Below are 18,136 nucleotides of genomic sequence, written 5' to 3'. Positions count from 1 at the left end.
CCGAGGGAGACAAGAAGGACTCATTGATACGTCTCCAACGTATCTATAATTTTTGATGGTTCCATGTTATTATCTTGTCAAACTTTGGATGTTTTGTATGTATTTTATATCTTTTTTGGGACTAACTTATTGACTCAGTGCCAAGTGCCGGCTCCTGTTTTTCCATGTTTTTGATCTTTTTCACAGGAGAATATTAAACGGAGTCCAAACAGAATAAAACCTCAGAAAAGATTTTTTCCGGAACAGAAGATATGCAGGGAGCTTGTGAACCAAGGCAGAGGGCACCAGGGGAGGCCACAAGCCCCCTAGCCGCGACCTGGGGGCGCCTAGCAGGCTTGTGGGTCCCATGTGGCTCCTCTTCCCTACTTCTTCCGCCTAGAAATCCCTAAAAAATCAAAAACCACGGGAGAGAGCCACGAAAATACTTTTTCGCCGCCGCAAGCTTCTGTCTCCGCAAGATCCCATGTGGGGCGCATTCTGGTGCCCTGTCGGAGGGGGGATTCGGACACGGAGGGCTTCTTCATCAACACCATTGCCTCTCCGATGATGCGTGAGTAGTTCACCATAGACCTTCGGATCCATAGCTAGTAGCTAGATGGCTTCTTCTCTCTCTTGGATCTTCAATATAAAGTTCTCCATGATCTTCATGGAGATCTATCCGATGTAATCTTCTTTTGTGGTGTGTTTGTCGAGTTCCGATGAATTGTGGATTTATGATTAGATTATCTATGAATCTTATTTGAGTTTCTTCTGATCTCTTATATGCATGATTTCATATCCTTGTAATTCTCTTCGAGTTGTGGGTTTTGTTTGGCCAACTTGTTCTATGATTCTTGCAATGGGAGAAGTGCTTGGTTTTGGGTTCATACCGTGCGGTGACCTCACCCAGTAACAGAAGGGGTAGCGAGGCACACATCGTGTTGTTGCCATCAAGGGTAAAAATATGGGGTTTATATCTATAGCATGAATTTATCCCTCTACATCATGTCATCTTGCTTAAGGCGTTACTCTGTTTGTCATGAACTCAATACACTAGATGCATGCTGGATAGCGGTCGATGTGTGGAGTAATAGTACTAGATGCAGAAAGTATCGGTCTACTTGTCTCGGATGTGATGCCTATATGTATGATCCTTGCCTTAGATATCGTCATGACTTTGCTTGATTCTATCAATTGCTCGACAGTAATTCTTTCACCCACCGTAATATTTGCTATCATGAGATTAGCCTCTAGTTAACACTATGGCCCCGACTCTACTTCACATCATATTTTCAGCCTTACACTTTTACTTTGTTGCACTTTCCGCCTTCAGATCTCGTGAAGTGTTGACAATCCCTTTGTAGCGTTGGGTGCAAGTTTGCTGTTTTTGCGCACGTACTCTAGAGACTTGGCTTGATACTCCTACTGGATTGATACCTTGGTTCTCAAACTGAGGGAAATACTTGTTGCTACTGTGTTGCATCACCCTTTCCTCTACAAGGGAAAAACCAACGCAAGCTCAAGAGGTAGCAAGAAGGATTTCTGGCGCCGTTGCCGGGGAGGATCAAGTCAAGGATAGTCTCCCGTCAACATGCCAATTTCTGGCGCCGTTGCCGGGGAGCATCAAGTGAAGCTTATCCAAGTAACCGTCACAAACTCATCTCTTGCATTTACTTTTTTGCCTCTCTTTTTCCTCTCCCCCACTTCTGAAAAACAAAAAATTACAAAAATATTTGCCTTTTTCGATTGCCCTTTTGTTTCGCTTGCTTTCTGTTCGCTTGTGTGCTTGTCTGCTTGCTGAAGTCATCATGACTGAAAGCACCAAACTTTGTGACTTCTTGAGTACTAATAATAATGATTTTATTAGTATTCCGATTGCTCCCGCCACTAGTGCAGAATCATATAAATCAATGCTGCTTTAATGAATCTTGTTATGAAAGAGCAATTCTCCGGCCTTCCTAGTGAAGATGCCGCATCCCATCTTAATACCTTCATTGATTTATGTGATATGCAAAAGAAGAAAGATGTGGATAATGATGTGATTAAATTGAAGCTATTTTTCTTCTCATTGCGAGATCGAGCAAAAACTTGGTTTTCATCTTTGCCCAAAAATAGTATTGATTCATGGAACAAGTGCAAAGATGCTTATATATCCAAGTATTTTCCACCGGCTAAGATTATCTCTCTCCGTAATGATATCATGAATTTTAAGCAACTAGATCATGAACATGTTGCACAATCTTGGGAGAGAATGAAATTGATGATTAGAAATTCTCCCGCTCATGGCTTGAGTCTTTGGATGATTATACAAATCTTCTATGCTGGTTTGAATTTTGCTTCTAGAAATATCCTTGACTCCGCCTCTAGTGGAATTTTCATGGAAATCACATTAGGAGAAGCCACAAAAGTCCTAGACAATATCATGACAAACTATTCCCAGTGGCACACTGAAAGGTCACCTACTAGTAAGAAAGTGCACGCTATAGAAGAAATTAACTCATTGAGTGCTAAGATGGATGCGTTAATGAATTTTTTTGCTAGTAAAGGTGCTCCTTTATATCCAAATGATATGCCTTTGTCTTACTTGATTGAGTGTAGCAACAATAGCTTGGACATTAATTTTGTTGGTAGGAATTATTTTGGCGACAACTATGCTTTTAGAGGTAACTATATTCCTAGGCCTTTTCCTAGTAATCCCTCTAATAACATTGGCAATTCCTACAACAATGCTCATGGAAATTACAATAAATTACCCTCTGATCTAGAGAGTAATATTAAAGAGTTTATCAACCCGCAAAAGATTTTCAATGCGTCCATAGAAGAAAAACTACTCAAAATTGATGATTTGGCTAGGAGCGTTGATAGAATGTCTCTTTATATTGATGCTTGGAAAGTTAGATGTGCTCCTCCCAAGATCAATATGGATGAAACTTTGAAAGCTATGCGTGTTTCCATGAATGAGAGTAAAGAAAGAACCGCCCAAATTCGTGCTAGACATGAATGGCTTAAAAAGGCGTGTTCTCGTGATGAGAATCACGAAGATCTTAAAGTGCTTGGTGTGACTCCCATTGAATCCTTGTTTTCTAGTGTCAAACCTAATGATGATGTGGCTGGATATGAATCCACTTTGGTTGAAAAATGCCCCAATGATTCGGAGTCGATCTATCTTGATGCTAGAAGCATTGAAAGTGGATTAGAGGATATCAAAACTTTGAGTAGTAATGAAACTACTACTTTGGATTTCAAGGAATTCAATTATGGTAGTTGCTCATTGATTGAATGTATTTCTTTGATGCTATCCATGCTAAACTCTCCACACGCTTATAGCCAAAACAAGGCCTTTACTGATCATATCGTCGATGCTATGATGAAATCTCTTGAAGAGAAACTTGAATTGGAAGTTTCTATTCCTAGAAAACTTCATGATGAGTGGGAACCTACTATCAAAATCAAGATCAAAAACTATGAATGCAATGCTTTGTGTGATTTGAGTGCTAGTGTTTCCGCGATTCCAAAGTATTTATGTGATGTTCTAGGCTTCAATGAGATTGATGAGTGCTCTCATAATTTGCATCTTGCGGATTCTACTGTTGAGAAACCTATGGGAAGGATCAATGATGTTCTTATTATTGCAAATAGGAACTACGTACCCGTGGATTTCATTGTGCTTGATATTGATTGCAATCCTACATGTCCTATAATTCTTGGTAGACCTTTCCTAAGGACTATTGGTGTTGTCATCGATATGAAGGAAGGGAATATTATATTTCAATTTCCATTAAAGAAGGGCAAGGAACATTTTCCTAGAAAGAAAATAAGATTGCCTTATGAATCCATGATGAGGGCTACTTATGGTTTGAGTACCAAAGACGATGATACATGATTCTATCGCCTTATGCCTAGCTAAGGGCGTTAAACAATAGCGCTTGTTGGGAGGAAACCCAATGAATTTATCTTTGCCTTTTTGCTTTCTGTTTTGTTGCGTACACACCATCATAATTCTGTTATGATTGTGTTTTTTGTGTTTCTTTTTGTGTTTGTGCCAAGTAAACCTTTATGACTAGTTTTGGTGATGGTTGTATGATCCTGCTGGAAAAAGATAGAAACTTTTCGCTCACGAAATTATTTTTCATTTTTATCCAGAAAGAGATTTTGAGTTGATTCTTTTTGCTTCTGGTTGATATGACAATTCCCCAAAGTTTCGTAATGTTTTAGAATTTTTGAGATAAAAGAAGTATACGAAGTATACAGATTGCTACACACTGGTCTGTTTTTGACAGATTCTGTATTTGTTGTGTTGATTGCTTATTTTGATGAAACAATGGATAGTATCGGGGGGGGGGGGTACTAGCCATGGAAAAGTGATAATACAGTAATCTAACACCAATATAAATAGAAATCAAGTTTTCTACAGTACCTAAAGAGGTGGTAGTTTGTTTTCTTGTGCTAATGATATCATGAGTTTCTGTTTAAGTTTTGTGTTGTGAAGTTTTCATGTTTTGGGTGATGTTCTCATGGACAAAGGGATAAAGAGTGGAAAGAGCTCAAGCTTGGGGATGCCCAAGAAATCTCAAGCCAAATTCAAGGACATAAAAAAGCCTAAGCTTGGGTATGCCCCGGGAAGGCATCCCCTCTTTCGTCGTCAATCCATCGATAACGTTACTTGGAGATATATTTTTATTCGCCACATGATATGTCTTTTGCATGGAGCATCGTGTATTATAGGAGTCTTTTCCTTTTGTTGTGTCACAATCATCCTTGCTGCACACCTTTTGAGAGAGACATGCACTCATCGTGAATTTGCTAGAATACTCGTTGAGCTTCACTTATATATTTTGAGTTAACCAATTTAGCTCGCATGTGCTTCACTTATATCTTTTGAGCTAGATAACTTTTCTCTAAGTGCTTCACTTAGATATTTTAGAGCACGGAGTGTCATATTTTGGAGAAATAAGAACTCTTGATCTTCACTTATATCTTTTAGAGAGTGCTCTCTCTGAGTAAATTGGTAGTTGGCTTGTGCTATGAAAGTAGTCCTAAAGATGATAGGCACCCAAAGAGGATACAATAAAACTTCCATATTCTTGTGCATTGATTAGAAAGAGAAGTTTTGATTCCTCTCAATTAGTTTTGAGACATGGATTTGGTAATATTAAGAGTCATGTTAGTAAGGTGTTGTGAATCTAGAAATACTTGTGTTGAAGTTAGTGATTCCCGTAACATGCACGTATGGTGAACCGCTATGTTAGGAAGTCAGAGCATAATTGATTTACTGATTGTCATCCTTTGTGTTGCGGTCGGGATCGCGCGATGGTTAACACCTACCAAACCTTCCCCTAGGAGTATGTGTTTAGCACTTTATTTCGATCACTAATAAAAACTTTCGCAATAAGTATGTGAGTTCTTCATGACTAATGTGAGTCCATGGTATAGATGCACTTTCACCTTCCACCATTTCTAGCCTCTCTAGTGCCGCGCAATTTTCGCCGGTGCACAAAACCACCATAGACCTTCCTCAGAACAGCCACCATACCTACCTATCATGGCCTTTTCATAGCCATTCCGAGATATATTGCCATGCAACTCCCATCGTTCCGTCTCATGACTTGTGCCATCACTTTCATATTGCCATTGCATGATCGTAAGATAGCTAGCGAGTCATACACTAAGCTAGATCGTTGCACATCCCGGTACACTACCGGAGGCATTTCCTATAGAGTCATCATTGTTCTAAGCATTGAGCTGTGAGTAAATGAAAGTGTGATGATCATCATTATTAGAGCATTGTCCCATGTGAGCAAATAAAAAAAAGAGGCCAAAGTTGCCCACACAAAAAAGAGAGAGATATGGAAAGAGGCCAAAGAGCCCAAACAAAAAAAGAGAGAAAAAGAGAGAAGGGACAATGCTACTATCTTTTTCCACACTTGTGCTTCATAATAGCACCATGTTCTTCATGATTGAGAGTCTCTTGTTTTGTCACCACCATATACTAGTCGGAATCTTCATTATGTAACTTGGCTTTTATATTCCAATGATGGGCTTCCTCAAAACTTCCCTAGGTCTTCGTGAGCAAGCAAGTTGGATGCACACCCACTGGTTCTCCTTTTGAGCTTTCACATACTTATAGCTCTAAGTGCATCCATTACATGGTAATCCCTACTCATTCACATTGATATCTATAGATGGGCATCTCCATAGCCCTTTGATACGCCTAGTCGATGTGACCATCTCCTCCTTTTTGCCTCACAACCTCCACCACACTCTATTCCACCTATAGTGCTATATCCATGGCTCACGCTGATGTATTGCATGAGAGTTGAAAAAGGTTTGAGAAAGTAAGAGTGCGAAAACAATTACTTGGCCAATACCGGGGTTGTGCATGATTTAAATTCGTTGTGTGGGGATGATGGAGCAGAGCCAGACTATATGATTTTCTAGGGATAACTTTCTTTGGCCTTGTTATTTCCAAAGTTCATGATTACTTTGCTAGTTTGCTTGAAGTATTATTGTTTTCATGTCAATAGAAAACTATTGTTTTGAATCTTACGGATCTGAACATTCATGTCACATGAAAGAAGTTACAAAGGACAAATATGCTAGGTAGCATTCCACATAAAAAATTCAGTCTTTATCACTTCCCTACTCGAAGACGAGCAGGAGTTAAGCTTGGGGATGCTTGATACGTCTCCAACTTATCTATAATTTTTGATGGTTCCATGCTATTATCTTGTCAAACTTTGGATGTTCTGCATGCATTTTATATCTTTTTTGGGACTAACTTATTAACTCAGTGCCAAGTGCCAGTTCCTGTTTTTTCCATGTTTTTTATCTTATTCAGAGAATAATATTAAACGGAGTCCAAACGGAATAAAACCTCCGAAAAGATTTTTTTCGGAACAGAAGATACGCAGGGAGCTTGAGAACCAAGGAAGAGGGCAGCAGGGGAGGCCACAAGCCCCCTAGCCGCGGCCTGGGGGGCCGCGTAGTACGCTTGTGGGCCCCTTGTGCCTCCTCTTCCGCCTATAAATCCCCAAAAAACCCAAAACCACGGGAGAGGGCCACGAAAATACTTTTTCGCCGCCGCAAGCTTCTGTCTCTGCAAGATCCAATCTGGGGCATGTTCTGGTGCCCTGCCGGAGGGGGGATTCAGACACGGAGGGCTTCTTCATCAACACCATTGCCTCTCTGATGATGCGTGAGTAGTTCACCATAGACCTTCGGGTCCATAGCTAGTAGCTAGATGGCTTCTTCTCTCTCTTGGATATTCAATACAATGTTCTCCATGATCTTCATGGAGATCTATCCGATGTAATCTTCTTTTGCGGTGTGTTTGTCGAGATCCGATGAATTGTGGATTTATGATCAGGTTATCTATGAATGTTATTCTAGTTTTTTCTGATCTCTTATATGCATGATTTGATATCCTTGTAATTCTCTTCGAGTTGTGGGTTTTGTTTGGCCAACTTGATCTATGATTCTTGCAATAGGAGAAGTGCTTGGTTTTGGGTTCACACTGTGCGGTGACCTCACCTAGTGACAGAAGGGGTAGCGAGACACGCATCATGTTGTTGCCATCAAGGGTAAAGAGATGGGGTTTATATCTATTGCATGAATTTATCACTCTACATCATGTCATCTTGCTTAAGGTGTTACTCTGTTTGTCATGAACTCAATACACTAGATGCATGCTGGATAGCGGTCGATGTGTGGGGTAATAGTAGTAGATACAGAAAGTATCGGTCTACTTGTATCGGACGTGATGCCTATATGTATGATCATTGCCTTAGATATCGTCATGACTTTGCGCGGTTCTATCAATTGCTCGACAGTAATTCGTTCACCCACCGTAATATTTGCTATCATGAGAGAAGCCTCTATTGAACACTATGGCCCCCGGGTCTACTTCACATCATATTTTCAGCCTTACACTTTTACTTTGTTGCACTTTCCGCCTTCAGATCTCACGTTAAAATCAATCGTGAAGGGATTGACAACCCCTTTGTAGCGTTGGGTGCAAGTTTGCAGTTTTTGCGTAGGTACTCTGGAGACACGACTTGATACTCCTACTAGATTGATACCTTGGTTCTCAAACTGAGGGAAATACTTACTTCTACTATGCTGCATCACCCTTTCCTCTTCAAGAGAAAAACCAACGCAAGCTCAAGAGGTAGAAAGAAGGATTTACGGCGCCGTTGCCGGGGAGGATCAAGTCAAGGATAGTCCCCCGTGAGAGGAGGTCGACGCCTCGCGAAGCCGAGAGGTACTAAAGGTATTACTCATGTTGGTATTTATGTTTTACTCATGTTGGTATTTATATACATTTTATTACTCATGTTGGTATTTATGTTGTACTAAAGGTACACGTGGCCGCAAGAGAGGTAGGGCAGTGGCTGCCACACCTTCCTCGCCGCCATCCCAAGCTGATTCACCTGAGCATAGGACTTCTAGGGTGGATTCGTCTTAGGTGGAGGCTACACGGTCTCCGGTTCACGAGCCTCAGGTCGACGAGCCTTCAACCCATGAGACTCGTGTCCCAGAGGCTTCGTTCCACGCGACTACAAAGCAAAGCAGGGATGAGAGTACGTCCCCAGAGACCTAGTGGGATACCTGGTCTGATCTGGGTCAGCCTAAGCCAAGAGGCCATGGTGATAGAAACGAGGAGCTGGGTGAGGGGGCCACCGTCTACCAGCATGGTAGTTCGGGGCTCCCGCTCGTGCCAGCGACCTGCGAGCAGAGGTGGTCGATTAAGCCAAATGGGGACAAGTAAGTTAATTTACTCTTATTTAACCTTTTGCCTTCACGTTTTCTCAAATATCTAATGTTTTGGCTTTAATTTGTCATACTGCAGGGGTTGGATTGTTGCCAAGGGTGTCCGCAAGCCCAACATCGTTCTTCGTGTGCTTTGCCGTCAAAACTTCCCGGGGTTTGTTACCTTGCCCGGTCGGGAGCGAGAGGTAGGAATGACCTGGGAGCACTACTTGGGCGCCCCGGCTCCGCCAGAGGTGGAGATCGACGGTGTTTTGTGCCACACGAGGGCTGACATGGTGATCCGACATTTCTGGGTAATTTCTCCTTTACACAATTATAAATCAACCATAGCTAGTTATTGTACTAATCGGTGTTGTCTCGTTTGCAGACCTGCTATAGGTGTGAGGAGGGATACGAGGAGCACGCGTAAAGGTTATTGAAACCAAATGTCACCGCTTACTTCAAAACTTTCGGCACGAGGCTCGGGTGCAGGCTGTTCGAGACTACTATGCCTTGCGGCATATTAGGAAGGACAAGGCGAAGTGCCGCGATTCTAAGATGGAGAAGGAGCATTGCATGAAGGTAATTACAAATTATTAATGCCTTGTAGATAGTTTACTTGATTTGGTTCTTACTATTCCGCTCAAATTTCTCTTTATTAACTTAGGTGCCCCCGAGATGGTGTGTGGATAATATGGATTGTTGGGAGGCCTTGGTGGATCAGTTGTGCTCAGAAATGTGGGAGGCCAGCCAGAACAACGCCAAGGAGAGGCGTGGCAAAATTGTTGGTGTGCCACACCATCAAGGGAGCGTCAACTTAATCCAATTTGGCGAGAACTGGGTATGTGGTTTGCTTCATGCCTCATGCAATTCATTCTTAATGCTATCTTGAGCCCTTTACTCATACATTTTCCCTCTCTCTCTCTTCTAGGCGCGTCACAATTAGGCGGAGGTGCCACAAATGTACGACCTGTATGCGATGGCCCATATTGCCTCTTACAAGAAAGTCAAGGCATTCTCTGAGTCTAACCTCGGGCATCCAGAAAACTTCACCAACATCTCCTCCCACCACAAGCTCGTGAAGTATAGATATCACAGGAAGGTGAGGAAAGGGAAGGACTTTAACCCGAGCGAGGGGGCTATTGATCCAGAGCTGGTGATGATAGCTGGCAACGAGAGGCCCCATGGCTCGATCGCCATTGGAGATGGCCTTATACGTTGTCCTAGCACTCTCTAGCAGATAAAGGCAGGCCAAACGAGCTCCTGTCCTGAGATAAGACCTCGTCCACGGCTAGTCGAGCTCGCCATCGAGGTTAGTTTAATGGACTCAACTATCTTTCCGCATTATGTTGTGCGTGGGAACCAATATGATTACAATGCTAACAATGGGTTGTGTTGCAGGCTGCTATTCTGAAAGAGAGAGAGGCAATGCAGGAGCTTTTGGCGGAGAAAGATAAGGAGATGAAGGAGCTGGAGGAGAGGACGACTGCATTGGTGGAGGCGGAGAGGGCACAGAATGATGCGTCTAACAGGGCCTTGTACGAGCTCTTCGTGGTAAGTTTATTCTTCATATTATTTCAAATCTTGCATTTTAATGTCCATTTTATTAATAACTAAAAAATTTGACTTGTCGAAACCAAATGTACAGTCTATGTGCGAGAAGACCGGCCACGTTGATACGTCTCCAACGTATCTATAATTTTTGATTGTCCCATGCAATTATATTATCAACTTGGGATGTCTTATATGCATTTCTATGCCATTTTATATCATTTTTTGGGACTAACTTATTAACTCAGTGCCTAGTGCCAGTTTCTGTTTTTCCGTGTTTTCGACCTTTTTCAGAAAAGAATATTAAACGGAGTCCAAACGGAATAAAACCTGCGGGATGATTTTTTTTCCATAACAGAAGATACGCAGAGGACTTGAGAACCAAGGCAGGAGGTCTCGTGGGAGGTCACGAGCCCCCTAGGCGCGCCCTAGGGGGCCGCGCCTAGCAGGCTCGTGGGCCCCCCCTGTGGCTCCTTTGCCCTACCTCTTTCGCCTATAAATTCCCAAAAATCTCGAAACCTCCACAGAGAGCCACAAAAATACTTTTCCGCCGCCGCAAGCTTCTGTCTCCGCAAGATCCCATCTGGGGACCGTTCTGGTGCCCTCCCGGAGGGGGATTCGGACACGGAGGGCTTGTTCATCAACACCATTGCCTCTCCGATGATGCGTGAGTAGTTCACCACAGACCTTCGGGTACATAGCTAGTAGCTAGATGGCTTCTTCTCTCTCTTGGATCTTCAATACAAAGATCTCCATGATCTTCATGGAGATCTTTCTGATATAACTTTCTTTTGCGGTGTGTTTGTGGAGATCCTATGAATTGTGGATTTATGATCAGATTATCTATGAATATTATTTGAGTCTCCTCTGATTACTTATATGCATGATTTCATATCCTTGTAATTCTCTTCGAGTTATGGTTTTCGTTTGGCCAACTTGATCTATAATTCTTTCAATGGGAGAAGTGCTTGGTTTTGGGTTCATACCGTGTGGTGTCCTCACCTAGTGACAGAAGGGGTTGCAAGGCACGCGTCGTGTTGTTGCCATCAAGGGTAAAAAGATGGGGTTTATATCATATTGCATGAATTTATCCCTCTACATCATGTCATCTTGCTTAAGGCGTTACTCCGTTTGTTATGAACTTAATACACTAGATGCATGCTGGATAGCGGTCGATGTGTGGAGTAATAGTAGTCGATGCAGAAAGTATCGGTCTACTTGTCTCAGACGTGATGCCTATATGTATGATCATTGCCTTAGATATCGTCATGACTTTGCGTGATTCTATCAATTGCTCGACAGCAATTCGTTCACCCACCGTAATACTTGCTATCATGAGAGAAGCCTCTAGTGAACACTATGGCCCTTGGGTCTATTTTACACATCATATATTCAGATCTACAAAAATACTAAAAATACTTTGCTGCACTTTTATTTCTTTTTACCTTTTATCACCTTTAGATCTCACCTTGCAAGTAATCGTGAAGGGATTGACAACCCCTTTATCGCGTTGGGTGCAAGTTTGTTTGTTTTTGCACAGGTTCATTGGTGCCTCATCTTGATACTCCTACTGGATTGATACCTTGGTTCTCAAACCGAGGGAAATACTTATCTCTACTTTGCTGCATCACCCTTTCCTCTTCAAGGGAAAAACCAATGCAAGCTCAAGAAGTAGGAGGAGGAATTTCTGGCGCCGTTGCCTGGGACTATTCAAGTGAAGCGTATCCAAGTAAATATCGCAAACTTATCTATTTCATTTACATTATTTGCCTTTTTCCTCTCGTTTTCCTCTCCCCCACTTCTAAAAAACAAAATTTACAAAAATATTTGCCTTTTTCGTTCGCCCTTTCTTTTGCTTGCTTTCTGTGTGCTTGTCTGCTTGCTAAGTCACCATGTCTAAAAACACCAAATTGTGTGACTTCTCCAATACTAATAACAATGATTTTATTAGTACTCCAATTGCTCCCGCCACTAGTGCGAAATCATAAGAAATTAATGTTGCCTTGCTGAATCTTGTTATGAAAGAGCAATTTTCCGGCCTTCCTAGAGAAGATGCCGCATCCCATCTTAATACCATTATTGATTTATGCGATATGCAAAAGAAGAAATATGTGGAAAATGATATGATTAAATTGAAGCTATTTCCGTTCTCATTACGAGATCGAGCAAAAACTTGGTTTTTTCTCTTTACCGAAAAATAGTATTGATTCATGGAACAAGTGTAAAGATGCCTTTATTTCCAAGCATTTTACACCGGCTAAGATTATCTCTCTCCGTAATGATATCACGAATTTTAAGCAACTAGATCATGAACATGTTGCACAATATTGGGAGATAATGAAATTGATGATTAGAAATTGTCCCGCTCATGGCCTGAGTCTTTGGATGATTATATAAATTTTCTATGCTGGTTTGAATTTTGCTTCTAGAAATATCTTGGATTCCGCCTCTGGTGGAAATTTTATGGAAATCACACTAGGAGAACCTAGAAAACTCCTAGATAATATCATGACAAATTATTCTCAATGGCACACTGAAAGGTCACCTACTAGTAAAAAAGTGCACGCTATAGAAGAAATTAACTCTTTGAGTGCTAAGATGGATGAGTTAATGAAGTTGTTTACTAGTGAAAGTGCTCCTCTAGATCCAAATGATATGCCTTTGTCTTCCTTGATTGAGAATTGCAATGAAAATTTGGATGTTAATTTTTTTGGTAGGAATAATTTTGCTAACAACAATGCTTATAGAGGTAACTTTAATCCTAGGATGTCTCTTGATATTGATGTTTTGAAATCAAGATGTTTTCCTCCCAAGATTAATATGCATGAAACTTTGAAAGCTAAGCGTGTTTCCATGAATGAGAGTAAAGAAAGAACAGCCCAAATTCGCGCTAGACATGAATGGATTAAAAGGGCATGTTCTCGTGATGAGAATCACGAAGATCTTAAAGTGCTTGGTGTGACTCCTATTGAATCCTTGTTTTCTAATGTCAATCCTAATGATGATGGGGCTGGATGTGAATCCACTTTGGTTAAGAAACACCCCAATGATTCGGAGCCTACTTATCTTGATGCTAAAAATACTATAAGTGGAGTAGAGGATATCAAAACTTTGAGTAGTGATGAAATTACTACTTTGGATTTCAAGGAATTTAATTATGATAGTTGCTCTTTGATTGAATGTATTTCCTTGATGCAATCCATGCTAAACTCTCCACATGCTAATAGCCAAAACAAGGCTTTTACCAATCATATCGTTGATGCTATGATGAAATCTCTTGAAGAGAAACCTGAGTTGGAGATATCTATTCCAAGAAAACTTCATGACGAGTGGGAACATACCATACAAATCAAGATTAAAAATTATGAATGCCATGCTTTGTGTGATTTGGGTGCTAGTGTTTCCGCAATTCCAAAATCTTTATGTGATGTTCTTGGTTTCAATGAGATTGATGAGTGCTCTCTTAATTTGCATCTTGCGGATTCTATTATTATGAAACCTGTGGTAAGGTTCAATGATGTTCTTATTATTGCAAATAGGAACTATGTGCCCGTAGATTTCATTGTGCTTGATATTGATTGCAATCCGACATGTCCCATTATTCTTGGTAGACCTTTCCTTAGGACTATTGGTGCTGTTATTGATATGAAGGAAGGGAATATTAGATTTCAATTTGCATTAAATAAGGGCATGCAAAACTTTCCTAGAAAGAAAATAAGTTTGCCTTATGAATCCATGATGAGAGCTACTTATTGCTTGAGCACTAAAGATGACTATACTTGATTCTATTGCCTTATGCCTAGCTAAGGGCGTTAAACGATAGCGCTTGTTGTGAGGCAACCCAATGAATAAATTTATTTTTGATTTTTTACTTTCTGTTTTGTTGAGTTCACACCATCATGATTCTGTTCTGATTGTGTTTTTGATGTTTTAATTAGTGTTTGTGCCAAGTAGAACCTTTATGATTAGTTTTGGTGATAGTTATTTAATCATGCTGAAAAAGACAGAAACTTTGTGCTCACAAAATTATTTTTATTTCCTATACATAAAGAGCTTTTGAGTTGATTCTTTTTTCTGCTGATTTATATGCAAATTTCCCTAATTGTCATAATTGTTCAGAATTTTTGGGATAGCACAGTATACGAAATATACAGATTGCTACAGACTGGTCTGTTTTTGATAGATTCTGTTTTTGTTGTGTTGGTTACTTATTTTGATGGAACCATGGTTAGTATCGGGGGGTACGAGCCATGGAGAAGTGAGAATACAGTAATATTACATCAATCTAAATGGAAATCAAGTTTACTATAGTACCTAAAAAGTTGGTGGTTTGTTTTCTTATGCTAATGATATCACGGGTTTCTATTTAAGTTTTGTGTTGTGAAGTTTTCAAGTTTTGGGTGATGTTCTTATGGACAATGGAACAAAGAGTGGAAATATCTTAAGATTGGGGATGCCCAAGCCATCCCAAGCCAAATTCAAGTACACCAAAAAGCCTAGGCTTGGGGATGCCACGGGAAGGCATCCCCTCTTTCGTCTTCAATCCATCAGCAACGTTACTTGGAGCTATATTTTTATTCACCACATGATATGTGTTTTGCTTGGAGCGTCGTGTATTATAGGAGACTTTGCTTTTTGTTTTATCACAATCATCCTTGCTGCACACCTTTTTGAGAGGGACATGCACTCATCGTGAATTTGTTAGAATACGCAATGAGCTTCACTTATATCTTTTGAGCTAGATAATTTTGCTCCCATGAGCTTCACTTATATCTTTTGAGCTAGACAATTTTGCTCTAGTGCTTCACTTCAATATTTTTAGAGCATGGCGGTGTCATATTTTGTATAAATAAAAACTCTCGATCTTCACTTATATCATTTCGAGAGTGCTCTCTCTAAGTAACTTGGTAATTGGCATGTGTTATGAAATTAGTCCTAAATATGATAGGCATCCAAAGAGGATATAATAAAAAAATTCATATTCAAGTGCATTGATTAGTAAGAGAAGTTTGATTCCTCACAATTAGTTTTGAGATATGGATATGGTAATATTAGAGTCATGTTAGTAGGGTGTTGTGAATCTAGAAATACTTGTGTTGAGGTTAGTGATTCCCGTAGCATGCACGTATGGTGAACCGCTATCTTAGGAAGTCGGAGCATAATTGATTTATTGATTGTCATCATTTCTGTGGCGGTCGGGATCGCGCGATGGTTAACACCTACCAACCCGTCCCCTAGGAGCATGCGTTTAGCACTTTGTTTTGATTACTAATAAAACTTTCGCAATAAGTTTATGAGTTCTTCATGACTAATGTGAGTCCATGGTATAGATGCACTCTCACCTTCCACCATGGCTAGCCTCTTTGGTGCCGTGCAACTTTTGGCGGTGCACAAACCCACCATATACCTTCCTCAAAACAGCCAGCATACCTACCTATTATGGCATTTTCATAGCCATTCCGAGATTTATTGCCATGGAACTCCCACCATTCCGTCTCATGACTTGTGCCATCACTTTAATATTTCCATTGCATGATCGTAAGATAGCTAGCGAGATGTTTCAACGTCATACGCTAAGGTAGATCGTTGCACATCCCGATACACTACCGGAGACATTTCATATAGAGTCATTATTGTTCTAAGTATGGAGTTGTAAGTAAATAAAAGTGTGATAATCGTCATTATTAGAGCATTGTCCCATGTGAGGAAATAAAAAAGGAAAAGAGACCAAAGATGCCCACAAAAAAAATAGGCCAAAGAGCCGAAACAGAAAAAATATGATGAGAGAAAAAGAGAGAAGGGACAATGCTACTATATTTTTCCACACTTGTGCTTCAAAACAGCACCAAGTTCTTCATGATAGAGAGTCTCTTATTTTTTCACTTTCATATACTAGTGGGAATTTTCAATATATAACTTGGCTTGTATATTCGAATGATGGGCATCCTCAAAATTGCCCTACGTCTTCGTGAGCAAGCAAGTTGAGTGCACACCCACTAGTTTTCTTTTTGAGCTTTCATACACTTATAGCTCTAGTGCATCCGTTGCATGGCAATCCCTACTCATTCATATTGATATCTATTGACGGGAATCTCCATAGCCCATTGATACGCCGAGTCGATGTATTGCTTGAGAGTTGAAAAAGTTTGAGAAAGTAAGAGTGCGAAAACAATTACTTGGCCAATACTGGGGTTGTGCATGATTTAGATTTGTTGTGTGGGGATGATGGAGCATAGCCAGACTATATGATTTTGTAGGGATAACTTTCGTTGGCCTTGCTAGTATGCTTGAAGTATTAGTGTTTTCACGTCAATATTAAACTATTGTTTTGAATCTTATGGATCTGAACATTCATGCCACAATAAATAAGTTACAAAGAACAAATATGTTAGGTAGCATTCCACATCAAAAATTCGGTCTTTATCACTTCCCTACTCGAGGACGAGCAGGAGTTAAGCTTGGGGATGCTTGATACGTCTCCAACGTATCTATAATTTTTGATTGTTCCATGCTATTTTATTATCAACTTGTGATGTCTTATATGCATTTATATGCCATTTTATATCATTTTTTGGGACTAACTTATTAACTTAGTGCCTAGTGCAAGTTTCTGTTTTTTTCCGTGTTTTTGACCTTTTTCAGAAAAGAATATTAAACAGATTCCAAATGGAATAAAACCTGCGGGATGATTTTTTCCATAACAGAAGATACGCACAAGACTTGAGAACTAATGCAGGAGGTCTCGTGGGAGGTCACGAGCCCCCTAGGCTCGCCCTAGGGGGGGCCTAGCAGGCTCGTGGGCCCCCCGTGGCTCCTTTGCCCTACCTCTTTCGCCTATAAATTCCCAAAAATCCCGAAACCTCCACAGAGAGCGACGAAAATACTTTTCTGCCGCCGCAGGCTTCTGTCTACGCAAGATCACATCCGGGGACCGTTCTGGTGCCCTGCCGGAGGGGGATTCGGACACGGAGGGCTTCTTCATCAACACCATTGCCTCCCGATGATGCGTGAGTAGTTCACCACAGACCTTATGGTCCATTGCTTGTAGCTAGATGGCTTCTTCTCTCTCTTGGTTCTTCAATACAAAGTTCTCCATGATCTTCATGGAGATCTATCTGATGTAACTTTCTTTTGCGGTGTGTTTGTCAAGATCCGATGAATTGTGGATTTATGATCAGGTTATCTATGAATATTATTTGAGTCTCCTGTGATTTCTTATATGCATGATTTCGTATCCTTCTAATTCTCTTCGAGTTATGGGTTTCGTTTGGCCAACTTGATCTATAATTCTTGCAATGGGAGAAGTGCTTGGTTTTGGGTTCATACCGTGCGGTGTCCTCACCTAGTGACAGAAGGGGTAGCGAGGCACACATCGTGTTGTTGCCATCAAGGGTAAAAATATGGGGTTTATATCATATTGCATGAATTTATCCCTCTACATCATGTCATCTTGCTTAAGGCGTTACTCCGTTTGTTATGAACTTAATACACTAGATGCATGCTGGATATCGGTCGATGTGTGGGGTAATAGTAGTAGATGCAGAAAGTATCGGTCTACTTGTCTCGGACGTGATGCCTATATGTATGATCATTGCCTTAGATATCGTCATGACTTTGCGCGATTCTATCAATTGCTCGACAGTAATTCGTTCACCCACCGTAATACTTGCTATCATGAGAGAAGCCTCTAGTGAACACTATGGCCCCCGGGTCTATTTTACACATCATATATTCAAATCTACAAAAATACCAAAAATACTTTGCTGCACTTTTATTTCTTTTTACCTTTTATTAGCTTCAGATCTCACCTTCCAAGTAATCGTGAAGGGATTGACAACCCCTTTATCGCGTTGGGTGC

This window comes from Hordeum vulgare, chromosome 3H (genome assembly GCF_904849725.1).
Source record: "Hordeum vulgare subsp. vulgare chromosome 3H, MorexV3_pseudomolecules_assembly, whole genome shotgun sequence".
Lineage (NCBI taxonomy): Eukaryota > Viridiplantae > Streptophyta > Magnoliopsida > Poales > Poaceae > Hordeum > Hordeum vulgare.
The sequence above is the reverse complement of the archived record's forward strand: the minus strand, read 5'-3'. Positions refer to the sequence as shown.